The 11,969-nt window shown below is 41.8% G+C and overlaps 1 long non-coding RNA gene across 1 annotated transcript; it reads left to right on the forward strand.

Annotated features, from left to right (window-relative positions):
- Positions 1-1,717: 1,717 nt before the first annotated feature.
- Positions 1,718-5,810, forward strand: LOC122910438. The gene is made up of 3 exons (XR_006385223.1): positions 1,718-1,861; positions 5,171-5,296; positions 5,387-5,810. It is a non-coding gene; the product is annotated as an uncharacterized LOC122910438 (long non-coding RNA).
- The last annotated feature ends 6,159 nt before the right edge of the window (positions 5,811-11,969 follow it).

The following is an 11,969-nucleotide window of genomic DNA, read 5'->3' on the forward strand; positions in this document are numbered from 1 at the left end:
TAAAATAAAGATGACTCACCCAATTCCACTTTCCAGAGGTATCCACCGTCAAAGCCTAGATTTTCTTAGGCCAAGCATAAAGGGAGGAGGAGAAGACCAATGAGAAACAAACGCTAAGTGTCAATTACTTCACTTTTAATGGACTAGAACTTTGTCATGTCACCACTTCAGGGAAATGCTGTGTTTCTTCCAGGCTTCACTGTGAATTTGGGCGCTATATAACATAAGGGGAGAATGGGAAGAGAGATGGGAGAGGACCAGACAACCTCTACCACAATTATATTCCCGTCTGGACATCCCCCATGTAATGGCAGCGGCCTTAGCACTCCTAGCTGTTCCATCCTCTCATGCACTGGCCTCAGAGAGTAGGATTGACTAACCCAGCCACTGAGTTGGAGAAAGGAACTGGGCCAAAGTGTCTCAGACCACTCTTTTTGTGTCTCTTTGGGGAGGCAACGTATCTTACAGAAGGCACACATTCCTAGCTCCTCTTTGGGGTATGTTTTATAGGGTCAAGCTTCTACCAGGGATCACTCTGGTTTTCTAGCTCTGCCTGAGACTGAGAGGGTAATTCTGATTCTACACCATTCTGTAAACCTTTGCTGCAGAGAACACCACATGTCCTTAAAATAGCCTTATCAGAATAAAAATACTTTGTATTTCCTTTCTGTGTCTGTCTCCCAGGTGGTTTCATTCACAAAGTAATCTCTCAAAACACCAGCAATATAGAGTTTCCCTTTGAAAGTTACAGAGCTATCAGTAAACAAAACAGTGTAAGTTCTCCCTGATTTTCATGTCGAGGCAGGTCCCATGACCACATCTCAAACCAGTGGCATGAACATGTCATAAACAGAGAATCACAAAACCAAATAGAATGGGGAGAGATATGCAAACATATGAAATGCAGAGAAAAACAGAAAATTTTTACCAGTAGAGAAAATAATAGCAAAGCAATTGAAGGGAATAAAATAGACACTGAAATCTGCCAGGTATATAGCTGACTGTCAACTTGTATGCCTGATTCCTGAATAAAATATTCCCCATCAAATTATGCCATCTGTATGCCACCTGTCAGGCCAACATGAAGCTACATTAGGTCCCATCTAGGCAAGCATTGTGCTCAATTTCCCATTAGCTGTATTGGGTTTCCTTACTTAGGGTAATGGCCTCATTGTCTTTGCTGGACTGACACTCCTTTCGAACTGACAATAACAGTTCTTCAAAGCAGGAAAATCTAGCAAACAAATAATAGCCTTTTACAAGTACATATATACACAAATAAATATGCATATACACGTCCATCATTGTATCAATGGATGAATGGACAAATACATAAACTTCTATGTTCCCCATGAGGTAAACAATTTAAATATTTCTGTTGCTGTTGTAAGACGGTAATTTAGTTTCCTCTCTATAGTTAGAAATTTACTCTGGTTTATTGAGGTAGACTATAACTCAGGTTTATTGAGGTAGACTATACTCAGGTTTATTGAGGTAGACTATAATTATGTGCTTAAAACCGCGTTGGAACATTAGAACACAGAGGGCAGCGGCCGCCAGATCCGTACCATGGTTCCAAGCCCGAGGCTCGCGTTGCTTCTGCAGCTCCTGGTGCTGGGACTGGAGGGGGCGCTCCTGGGAGCCTCGGCCCAGGAGCAGGTTGCCAGGCACCAGCCCAGCCCTCGGGACAGCTCCTGGAATGCAGACTTACGCAAGTTCACGGACTACACGTCATGCCCTGCCGGCGACTTCACAGTGCCTTCTGCCTGGGCTTCTCCGCAGCCCTTCCAGCTTCCTGTGGAGTTATTCTTAAGAAAATACATTGCAAGCCCTAAGGAGTAACTGTGCAAACAGCTGAAACGTAAGCCGCATTCCTGTTCTCGGGCTATTGAACGCAATGGGGCAGGATCCCACCATCTCCATGGCACACGATGCCCAGGGACGGGGCATAAGCTAGGAGCTATGAAAGGATGTGACCCTCAGTCCCTCCTTTCTGCACCTGGAGACTGCTAGCCCAAACATCCTGCTCCTCCCTTATCCCAAGACTAACTCTCTGCGTTCCTACACGTAGGGGAGAATGCAAACCTGCTTTAAGAGATTTGCCGTCCTGTGTACTCCTTTGTCACGCTTTGAGGCATCTGTCCTTGCTTCTCTCTCTCTCTCTCTCTCTCTCTCTCTCTCTCTCACACACACACACACACACACACACACACACACAGCTATGTGCCGTATTCAGCCGCTGCTGCTCTCGATCGCAGAAGCAGCGTTGCACGGCCGTTCGGATTGGTGTAGGAGAACTTTCACTGCGCGACTACACTCCCATCCCGCGGCTGTGGCCCATCTTGTGGCGGGAGGGCGTGGGGTGGGGAGGTAAGCCTAGCCCTCCCGCTGGGTGGGACTGCTTTCTGGCTTCTTGGTCAGCAGCTGGTGCTGCAGGAAAGGGAAGTTTACTACTCCCATCCAGGAGGCCGGCGGGAGTGCCTTCCAGAAAGGACAGGGACAGTCCCGCGCCGGCCAGCAGGAGGCCCCACCCATTCATCATTCCTTCTTTCATCAGGAGCCAGCCCTTGCCCCTCAGTCCTCCCTCCAGACAGCCAAAGCCAGACTCGACCGAACAGCGGGGTGGAAAGATGGAAACGGGTATGACCTTTGTGAGGCCTGGGTCTCTGCTCAGAGGAGGCTTAGAGGCTCTGCGACTACCCTGTCTCTGGTTCCAGCATAGAAAAGGAGACCTGCGCTGGCTCACACCAGGCAGTTGGCACTAAGGAAGCTCCGCATTTGCACGAGGCCTCCGCCTCCAACACCACGCCCAAGGCTTGAGCGCCAGGTTAACGCAAGGGACAGGCACACCGCCAGGCCCCACCCTCTCAGATGTACTGAAATTCCAACCCAGGCCCTCTGCCTGAGGGAGTAGGCACGGGCTCCAAACTGGCCCTAAGACTCTCCCACCCCTTCAAATGAGGGGATATTTATTTGGGGGAGAAAGTTTGGAGGGGAGAGAGAACATATTAATAAAATCAATTTTAACTTTAAAAAATGATGTAGAACATTAGAACAATTTGAAACAGTTTTTTTTTTTTTTTAAATCGCTAAGATTCCAATGTTATGAAAGATGTTGCATCACATTGTTTTAAAATCACTGTTAAATTTTTGGTGCGGTGGAAGGAAACTGGAATATAAGTGGAGATCTGCACTTTTACTTTTGGTTCTAAGTACGAATTCCTGGTGTAGCTTTGGGCACTATCTGGGCCTCTCTCAGTTTCTTCATTTATACCATAGAGTGTAGAGTAGACAGTCCTTAGTGCCCCTTTAACTCCAAAATCCCTTGATTCTATTTATTAAAAGTTCTAGATTAGTACCAATATATTCTTGGCTGAAGAAAAAAACAATGAGCAGAGTTTACTGAAGAGCCCATGAGCTGGTGCTGCCCCCTATAGTAGACTAACAAGGGTTGGGGGGTGAAACCAGAGAATTATTTTGTTATTCAAATTGCTTCTTTCAGTCTCTCTCTATGAGCCTATTCCTTCATAGTCAAAAATTCTAAAAAACAAAACAAAACAAAACAATAACAAAACCCAAAACACCAATTTCTGTTTGTTTCTAACAGTTATAATGAAAAGAATTAAAACTCAAATAAATTATGTTGAATAACTATTAGCTAAGACAATTTGAGCAAACATGTTAAAACTACTCAAGGTGAGGATTCTTTCTATAATTTTCCAAAATAAATTTATCTGAGCCTGGATTGCAGGAGAGATGGCACATTTTAGGTGAATCTCTTTTTATCTAACAACAGTATTAGAAACATTAAACATATTTTAAGAGAATCTGGAATTCGATAATATGATAGAAAAATAATTCATATAAATAATTTCAAATAGAAAAACATTTAGTTGTAGATTAGGTCTACACAAATCCTAATAATATGAAAGTTCAAATTGTTTTAAATTTTGTGTTTACATTAAAGCATTATCCCCTGAATATTTTATTTTATAATAAAATTATGTGCTGTTAAAAAATAGATCAGTTCCATTGCTGGCAATACAGCAAGATTATCTTAAAACCTAGCATACATACTACATACATAGCTAAAGTATAACCAAAAAGTATAACCATATATAAAGTATAACCAAAAGCTATGTAAATGGAAAGTGAAGCTCCTAAGAGAGTGAGAAAATTTAGTAGAGGTCAAAATCAGGCACAATCTGAAATTTCTGACTATTAAATACAGGCTGACACTTGCTCTGGCATCCTAGAGAAGAGTTACAAATCTTTATTGGCCGTGGCTTAGATTTAAGCTGCTAAGATGAGACAGGTGATGAGCCATGGGCTGAAGCAAAGATGTAGTACTGGAACAGAGAATACCAATAAAATGGGAACTTTCAAAGAGATACACTTCAGTGTAAAGTGTGAGCGAGAAAAAAAAAATTCCACTGGCAAACAGAGCTCAAGAGAAAGTTTGACTGTTCAGGCTTGTGCTATAGGTAAAGAAAAAAAATTGCTCACTGAGGATTTGTAACTAAGACTTATCCTCATTGTTTTGGTTTTCCTATTTAAAATGGATACATCCATTGGGAAGCAGCAAACTGACAGAACAGCATAAAAGTGGTCTTCGATCGGAAACACCACTGGGATACTAGCAGAAGCAAAAAGCACATCTCTAGGAGAGAGCATACCCTTAGACAAAACCCCTCAAAGCCGTGTGGGCATCCCATCATAAACCTCAACTTGAGAGAACACAGGAGGTAACATACTACCGTCTTCCTTTATTTCTGTTTCCTATATTTCTGAGTTAACACACAATGACATACCACATACCGCACAGAGATGAAAGAAGCACAAGGCATAGTAGTTTAGAATGTAGCCTCTGGAGCCATGTCAAATAATGGTTTTGTGGACATAAGCTAGTTGGGTTCCTTGGTGTAAGATACTTTTTTAAAATTTCATCTGTAAAATTGGGGTTATTATAGTAATCTTCTCTCACAGGATCATGAGAATTGAATGAGTCAGTACATCATAGGAAGTCCATGCAATCAGAATGGTACCTGCAGTATAGGAGCACTAGAAAGAGCTCGCTGCTACCACCACCACCACCACCACCATCATCATAGTTCGTTAGTTGCTCACATTACACCACCTGTCTCATGATTAGGCTCTTTTTCCTCCACAGGTGCCCGGATGCATATTCATCTCTGCTGGAATTGAATCTTGAGGTAAACCCAGCAACTACACATCTCAAAGTTGTATGAGTTCATATGACTGGCTCCCTTGTGGAGAAGCAGCAGAACGAAGAACTGTAAGAAAGTTTAATGAACTGTAAGAAAGTTTACCACTAAGCGAGGTAATTACAGAATATTTTAGAATCCACTGCTTACTTTTTGTTTAGATAGTATGTGAAGATGCACCACCGCCACCTCAACCTTAGCACCCAGCCCATCTCTGCCACACCCTCCAGTGAAGACGCACCACCACGCCATTCCGGACCATTGGAAAATGGAGTGAGGAGATTAGCCTGCCTGACCAGATTTCTAGCAGGACTTTGAGACTGGGCAACTCTCCATGCTCTTCCATGAGCTGTGCTATCTTCCAGAAGCTGTCATGTTTCTCACCTTTTATCCAATATTTCAATTTTCCTTCATTGCAATTACAACAAGGAGGGGGAAATTCCTTAGCATTCCATCTTTTGTCATTACCTCTTGATGAAGTTTCTTCCTCTGAAAAAATGGTATTGATGTTTATCTCATGATGCAGATGTGAGAATCAAGTAAAACATATTTTCAAACAGAATAATTTTCCCCCCAATTTATTTATTTTCAGAAAAACAGTATTCATTATTTTTTCACCACACCCAGTGCTCCATGCAAGCTGTGCCCTCTATAATACCCACCACCTGGTACCCCAACCTCCCACCCCCCGCCACTTCAAACCCCTCAGATTGTTTTTCAGAGTCCATAGTCTCTCATGGTTCACCTCCCCTTCCAATTTACCCAAAAGCACATACCCTCCCCAATGCCCATAACCCTACCCCCCTTCACCCAACCCCCCTCCCCCCAGCAACCCACAGTTTGTTTCGTGAGATTAAGAGTCACTTATGGTTTGTCTCCCTCCCTATCCCATCTTGTTTCATGGATTCTTCTCCTACCCACTTAAGCCCCCATGTTGCATCACCACTTCCTCATATCAGGGAGATCATATGATAGTTGTCTTTCTCCGCTTGACTTATTTCGCTAAGCATGATACGCTCTAGTTCCATCCATGTTGTCGCAAATGGCAAGATTTCATTTCTTTTGATGGCTGCATGGTATTCCATTGTGTATATATACCACATCTTCTTTATCCATTCATCTGTTGATGGACATCCAGGTTCTTTCCACAGTTTGGCTACTGTAGACATTGCTGCTATAAACATTCGGGTGCACGTGCCCCTTCGGATCACTACGTTTGTATCTTTAGGGTAAATACCCAGTAGTGCAATTGCTGGGTCATAGGGTAGTTCTATTTTCAACATTTTGAGGAACCTCCATGCTGTTTTCCAGAGTGGTTGCACCAGCTTGCATTCCCACCAACAGTGTAGGAGGGTTCCCCTTTCTCCGCATCCTCGTCAACAACTGTCATTTCATAACTTGTTAATTTTAGCCATTCTGACTGGTGTGAGGTGATACCTCATTGTGGTTTTGATTTGTATTTCCCTGATGCCGAGTGATATGGAGCACTTTTTCATGTGTCTGTTGGCCATCTGGATGTCTTCTTTGCAGAAATGTCTGTTCATGTCTTCTGCCCATTTCTTGATTGGATTATTTGTTCTTTGGGTGTTGAGTTTGCTAAGTTCTTTATAGATTTTGGACACTTGCCCTTTATCTGATATGTCATTTGCAAATCTCTTCTCCCATTCTGTCAGTTGTCTTTTGGTTTTGTTCACTGTTTCCTTTGCTGTGCAAAAGCTTTTGATCTTGATGAAATCCCAATAGTTCATTTTTGCCCTTGCTTCCCTTGCCTTTGGCGATGTTCCTAGGAAGATGTTGCTGCGGCTGAGGTCGAAGAGGTTGCTGCCTGTGTTCTCCTCAAGGATTTTGATGAATTCCTTTCTCACATTGAGGTCCTTCATCCATTTTGAGTCTGTTTTCATGTGTGGTGTAAGGAAAAGGTCCAATTTCATTTTTATGCATGTGGCTGTCCAATTTTCCCAGCACCATTTATTGAAGAGGCTGTCTTTTTTCCATTGGACATTCTTTCCTGCTTTGTCGAAGATTAGTTAGCCATAGAGTTGAGGGTCTATTTCTGGGCTCTCTATTCTGTTCCATGGATCTATGTGTCTATTTTTGTGCCAGTACCATGCTGTCTTGATGATGACAGCTTTGTAATAGAGCTTGAAGTCCGGAATTGTGATGCCACCAACTTTGCTTTCTTTTTCAATATCCCTTTGGCTATTCGAGGTCTTTTCTGGTTCCATATAAATTTTAAAATTATTTGTTCCATTTCTTTGAAAAAGATGGATGGTACTTTGATAGGAATTGCATTAAATGTGTAGATTGCTTTAGGTAGCATAGACATTTTCACAATATTTATTCTTCCAATCCAGGAGCATGGAACATTTTTCCATTTCTTTGTGTCTTCCTCAATTTCTTTCATGAGTACTTTATAGTTTTCTGAGTATAGATTCTTAGCCTCTTTGGTTAGGTTTATTCGTAGGTATTTTATGGTTTTGGGTGCAATTGTAAATGGGATTGACTCCTTAATTTCTCTTTCTTCTGTCTTGTTGTTGGTGTAGAGAAATGCAACTGATTTCTGTGCATTGATCTTATATCCTGACACTTTACTAAATTCCTGTACAAGTTCTAGCAGTTTTGGAGTGGAGTCTTTTGGGTTTTCAAACAGAATAATTTTTATCTTATGTAATAATCTTTAAATCTGTGCTGTAATTGCATTCTTACTGGCTTTATCCTTGCTGAGGGATAGAGGACTACCTCTTCATTTCTGTCTCCTTTAACACCTAGCACAGTGTCATACTTGCATTAGAACTATTTTCACTCATTCGACAAATATTTGTTGAAGATCTCGGATGCACCACTCTCTTGGGTTCTGTGTTTAACTGTAATAAACAATCAATTCCTGCTTTGCTTGATGAAAATTTGCTAAATTGACCTTTTCAGTTGTACTGACCGTGTATTCAGCTTACAGACAAGACTGTAAAATGCATCTTATTCACCTCCAGCAGTGCCAGGAAGTGTACCTGGGCAAACGACACAACCAGCCAGCCTAAACCTTCTGATCGAATGGGGACAGAGATACATTAGATGGCACCTGAGTTGGGGCGAGGGACATGGTCTCTACTGAATGTGCCAACATCCTATTGAACATGTCCATGTGGTACTCAAAGATGGGTATTTTCTTTAAAAGTGTGTCTCATGCATTAGTGTGTGAACCTCTAAGGGTAGTATTGTGTATTTTTTACCTTTGTTTACCCTCTGCCTTCAGAAATAGTTCAATGCCTGAATTTAGGAGGTGCTCAAAAGAGTAATTATAAATAGAATGAAATAGTGGAGAGAGGGTATATTTTTTAAACAGTAAAACTTTTTACTGGTTACTATAACAAATATTTCAAAAATATAGCCACTGGTTGCTTTGTTATTCATTGGGCAGATACTGAGTGAATGCCCAAGAGGTACTATTCTTAACCATGCTAAGTGTTATCATGGATAATACTATGCTATATCACTGATACATACTACATTGGAATGTATTATTCTGTTTTTCTCTTTTCTGGGGTTTCTAAGATATCTAGAGGCAAATAAATGGGAAACAGGTTCTGTGAAGGTCAACCAAATTATGGGAAAGATTCACTTTCAGTGTTTGTTATCACTAGCCAAAAAGTTGTATTTGGTTTAGTTTATTAAATCCATACCTATGGATTTTCCAAGTTTGTATCTTCCAATATAAGTTAAATTAAACCTTAAACACTGGGGCAGGGGGCAGCAGGTCCTAAAAAGCAGCCAGCTGTTTCAGCAGAGCAGGCTGCTATCCCTGGAGTCACTGCTCATTCTATACTTGAACTTAACATCCAGCTGGTTGAAAAATTGGACTGGTAACCAGCTTATTGTATACTTTTTGGGAAATCTTGTCATTAAAATTGTTTTAAAATGCATCCTTTACTGACAGTTATAAATTCCAGCAACTTTCCTGCATGACACACTACTGCTGAAACCATACCTAAATTTTAATGTGTCTTAAGTAAGTGGATTAGGAATAAGCATTTATAAATAACTTGGTTATATCAGAAAGCTAGTCACTACTATAAAACACTACAAAAATGACTTTATTGGAACATATACAAAAACAAGAATCCTGAAGGAAACTGATATATAAGAAATTCCTTAAAAAAATCCCTTTGAAGAAAAGTGTTAAAAAAAATAACTGTCTTAGTCCATTTTGGCTGTTATAACAAAAATATCATAGACTAGATGGCTTATAAACAGCAAATTTATTTATTGCAGTTCTAAAAAAGTCCAAGATCAAGGCCCCAGTAGATACTGTGTCTGGTAAGAGCCAACTTCCTGGTTCACAGACGGCTGTCTTCTCACTGCGTCCTCATGTGGCAGAAGGGCAAGGGAGCTCCTTGCCTTCTCCTTCGTAAAGATACTAATGCATTCATAAGGGCTCCACCCTCACATTCTGATCATCCCTCAAGTCTCACCTCTAAATATATCACATTAGGGGGTTAGATTCCAACATACTAATTTTAGGGGACACAGACATTCAGTCGATGGCATTCCACCCCTGGTCAGGACAAAATTCATTCATTTCATCCTAACAGCCAAAAAGTCTTAACTTGTTCCAAACTCAAAAGTCTGAAAGTCCAAAGTTGCATCTAAATCAGATAGGGATAAGAATCAAGGTATGAGTCATCCTGAGGCAAAGTCCTCTCTATCTAGGAACCTGCAAAACCAAACAAATTATGTGTTTCCAAGATAAAATGGTGGGACAGGCACAGGACAGATATTCCCAGTCCTAAAAGGAGAAATAGGAAAGAAGAAAGGAGTGACAGGTCTCAGGTAAGCCCAAGACCACACAGCACAAACAACATTAAATCTTAGGGCTTAAGAATAATCTTTGACTCAATGCTCTGTCTTTTGGGCCCATTGGGATGGCCTTGTACCCACAGGGCTCAGAATGGCCTTCCCTGCAGAGACTCTCTACCTGGGCCCTGTGGATCTCCAGGACTGGGGTTCAAAGCCCGAGTTTTGCCCAGATGGCCCCTTTTGAAATCAAGGTGAAGGCAGCCATACCCCCTTGACCTATGCACTATGAGATAAGGCCGCATGGACCTGTACCCTCTGGACAGGTGGCCAATGAAGTCCATGCCATACCAGGGCACACAAGAGCCACAGCTGGGGTGGCAGAAGGGCATGGCAAGAGAGTGCAGAGAGCAAGCCCCCCCCCCATGTGAAGTAATGCCAGGTACTGTGCACAAAGTTCCCATTGGTACTGAAGGCCCTTCCTTTGAACCACTCAGCCCCCTAGGCCCTTGCATTACATGCCTGTCATGGGAGAGGTGGCTCTTTTGACCACTGATGTGCCGTCAGGGTCATTCTTCCACTGTCCTGGAGAAGAGTTTCCTGGCTTCTGTTCAGAAGGCTCACTCACACTGATCTTATCAGTGCTTGGGCCATACCCTCAGTGTTCTCATTTTTTGCTATATGGATAGGCTGAAAATTTTCCAAGTCTTTACATTCTGCTTCCTTTTGCTTAACAATTCTGCCTGTTAAGTCATTTCTCACTGCTTGCATTTTACTGTAAGTCAGAGGAACTCACTGCACCTTCAACACCCTGCTTAGAACTCGCTTCAGCTAAGCATCCAGTTTCATCACTTGCCAGTTCTGTGTTCCACAAAACATGAGAACATGAACATAATTCAGCCAAGCTCTTTGCCACTTTAGAGTAAAGAGGGCCTCTCTTCAGGAACAAGTTCCTCATTTCCACCTGAAGCCTCATCAGAATGGCCTTAAGCACTCACGTTTCTACCAACATCCTGCTCAGGATTACTTAGCTGTAAGAACACTGAGGCTTCCTCTACAGCTCTCTTTTCTATCGGAGCTGTCACCAGAATCACCTTTAAAGTTCTGTTAAAACATCTAGGCTTTTTTTTAAGAATGAAACTCAAAATGCTTCCAGCTTCTCCCCATGACCTAGTTCAGTGCTGCTTCCACATTTTTAGGTATTTGTGACTGCAGCACCTCCAATCTCTGTCTGAATACATTTGGGTAACTACAGAAATACTGCGGACGGGGTGGCTTAAACAAGTATTTCTCTCTCACTGTTCTGGAAGCTGGGAAATCAAAGATCAAGGGGCTGGCAGGTTATAAGGACACTCATCCTCTTGCATGACCCAACACTGCCCCAACATCACACACTGGGGTAAATTCTCAAGTTTGGGGTGTGGGGAGGGATACAAGCATTCAGTCTACAGCAAAGGCTTAATCCCAAGTCAAAAAATAGAACAGTATTTTACTATAAACCAAATTATATTTATTTAAAAGCAAAAACGATATGATGAAGCATGAAAACACACAAATTTCAGGACAGTTTTTGTTTTTAGTCAATCTGATCAATTTTACACAATGAAATACCATTAAGACATATATAGAAACCAGAGTATAAAAATAGAAGACACATTGTATTACTTTTTTTTTTTTTAAAGATTTTATCTATTTATTTGGGAGAGTGAGTGACCACAAGCAGGGGGAGCAGCAGAGGGAAAGGGGGAAGAGGCTCCCTGGTGAGTAGGGAGCCCCATGCAGGGCTCGATCCTAGGACCCTCAGAATCATGACCTGAGCCGAAGGCAGATGCTTAACCAGCTAAGCCACCTGGGCACCCCAAGATGCATAATACTACTTTTAAAGAAAGTGGGATTATAACTGTAAGAGACAACTTAATACCACAAAAACTTTAAGCAGAAATTTAAAATGTCATA

The sequence above is a fragment of the Neovison vison genome, chromosome 6 (assembly GCF_020171115.1).
Source record: "Neovison vison isolate M4711 chromosome 6, ASM_NN_V1, whole genome shotgun sequence".
NCBI lineage: Eukaryota > Metazoa > Chordata > Mammalia > Carnivora > Mustelidae > Neogale > Neogale vison.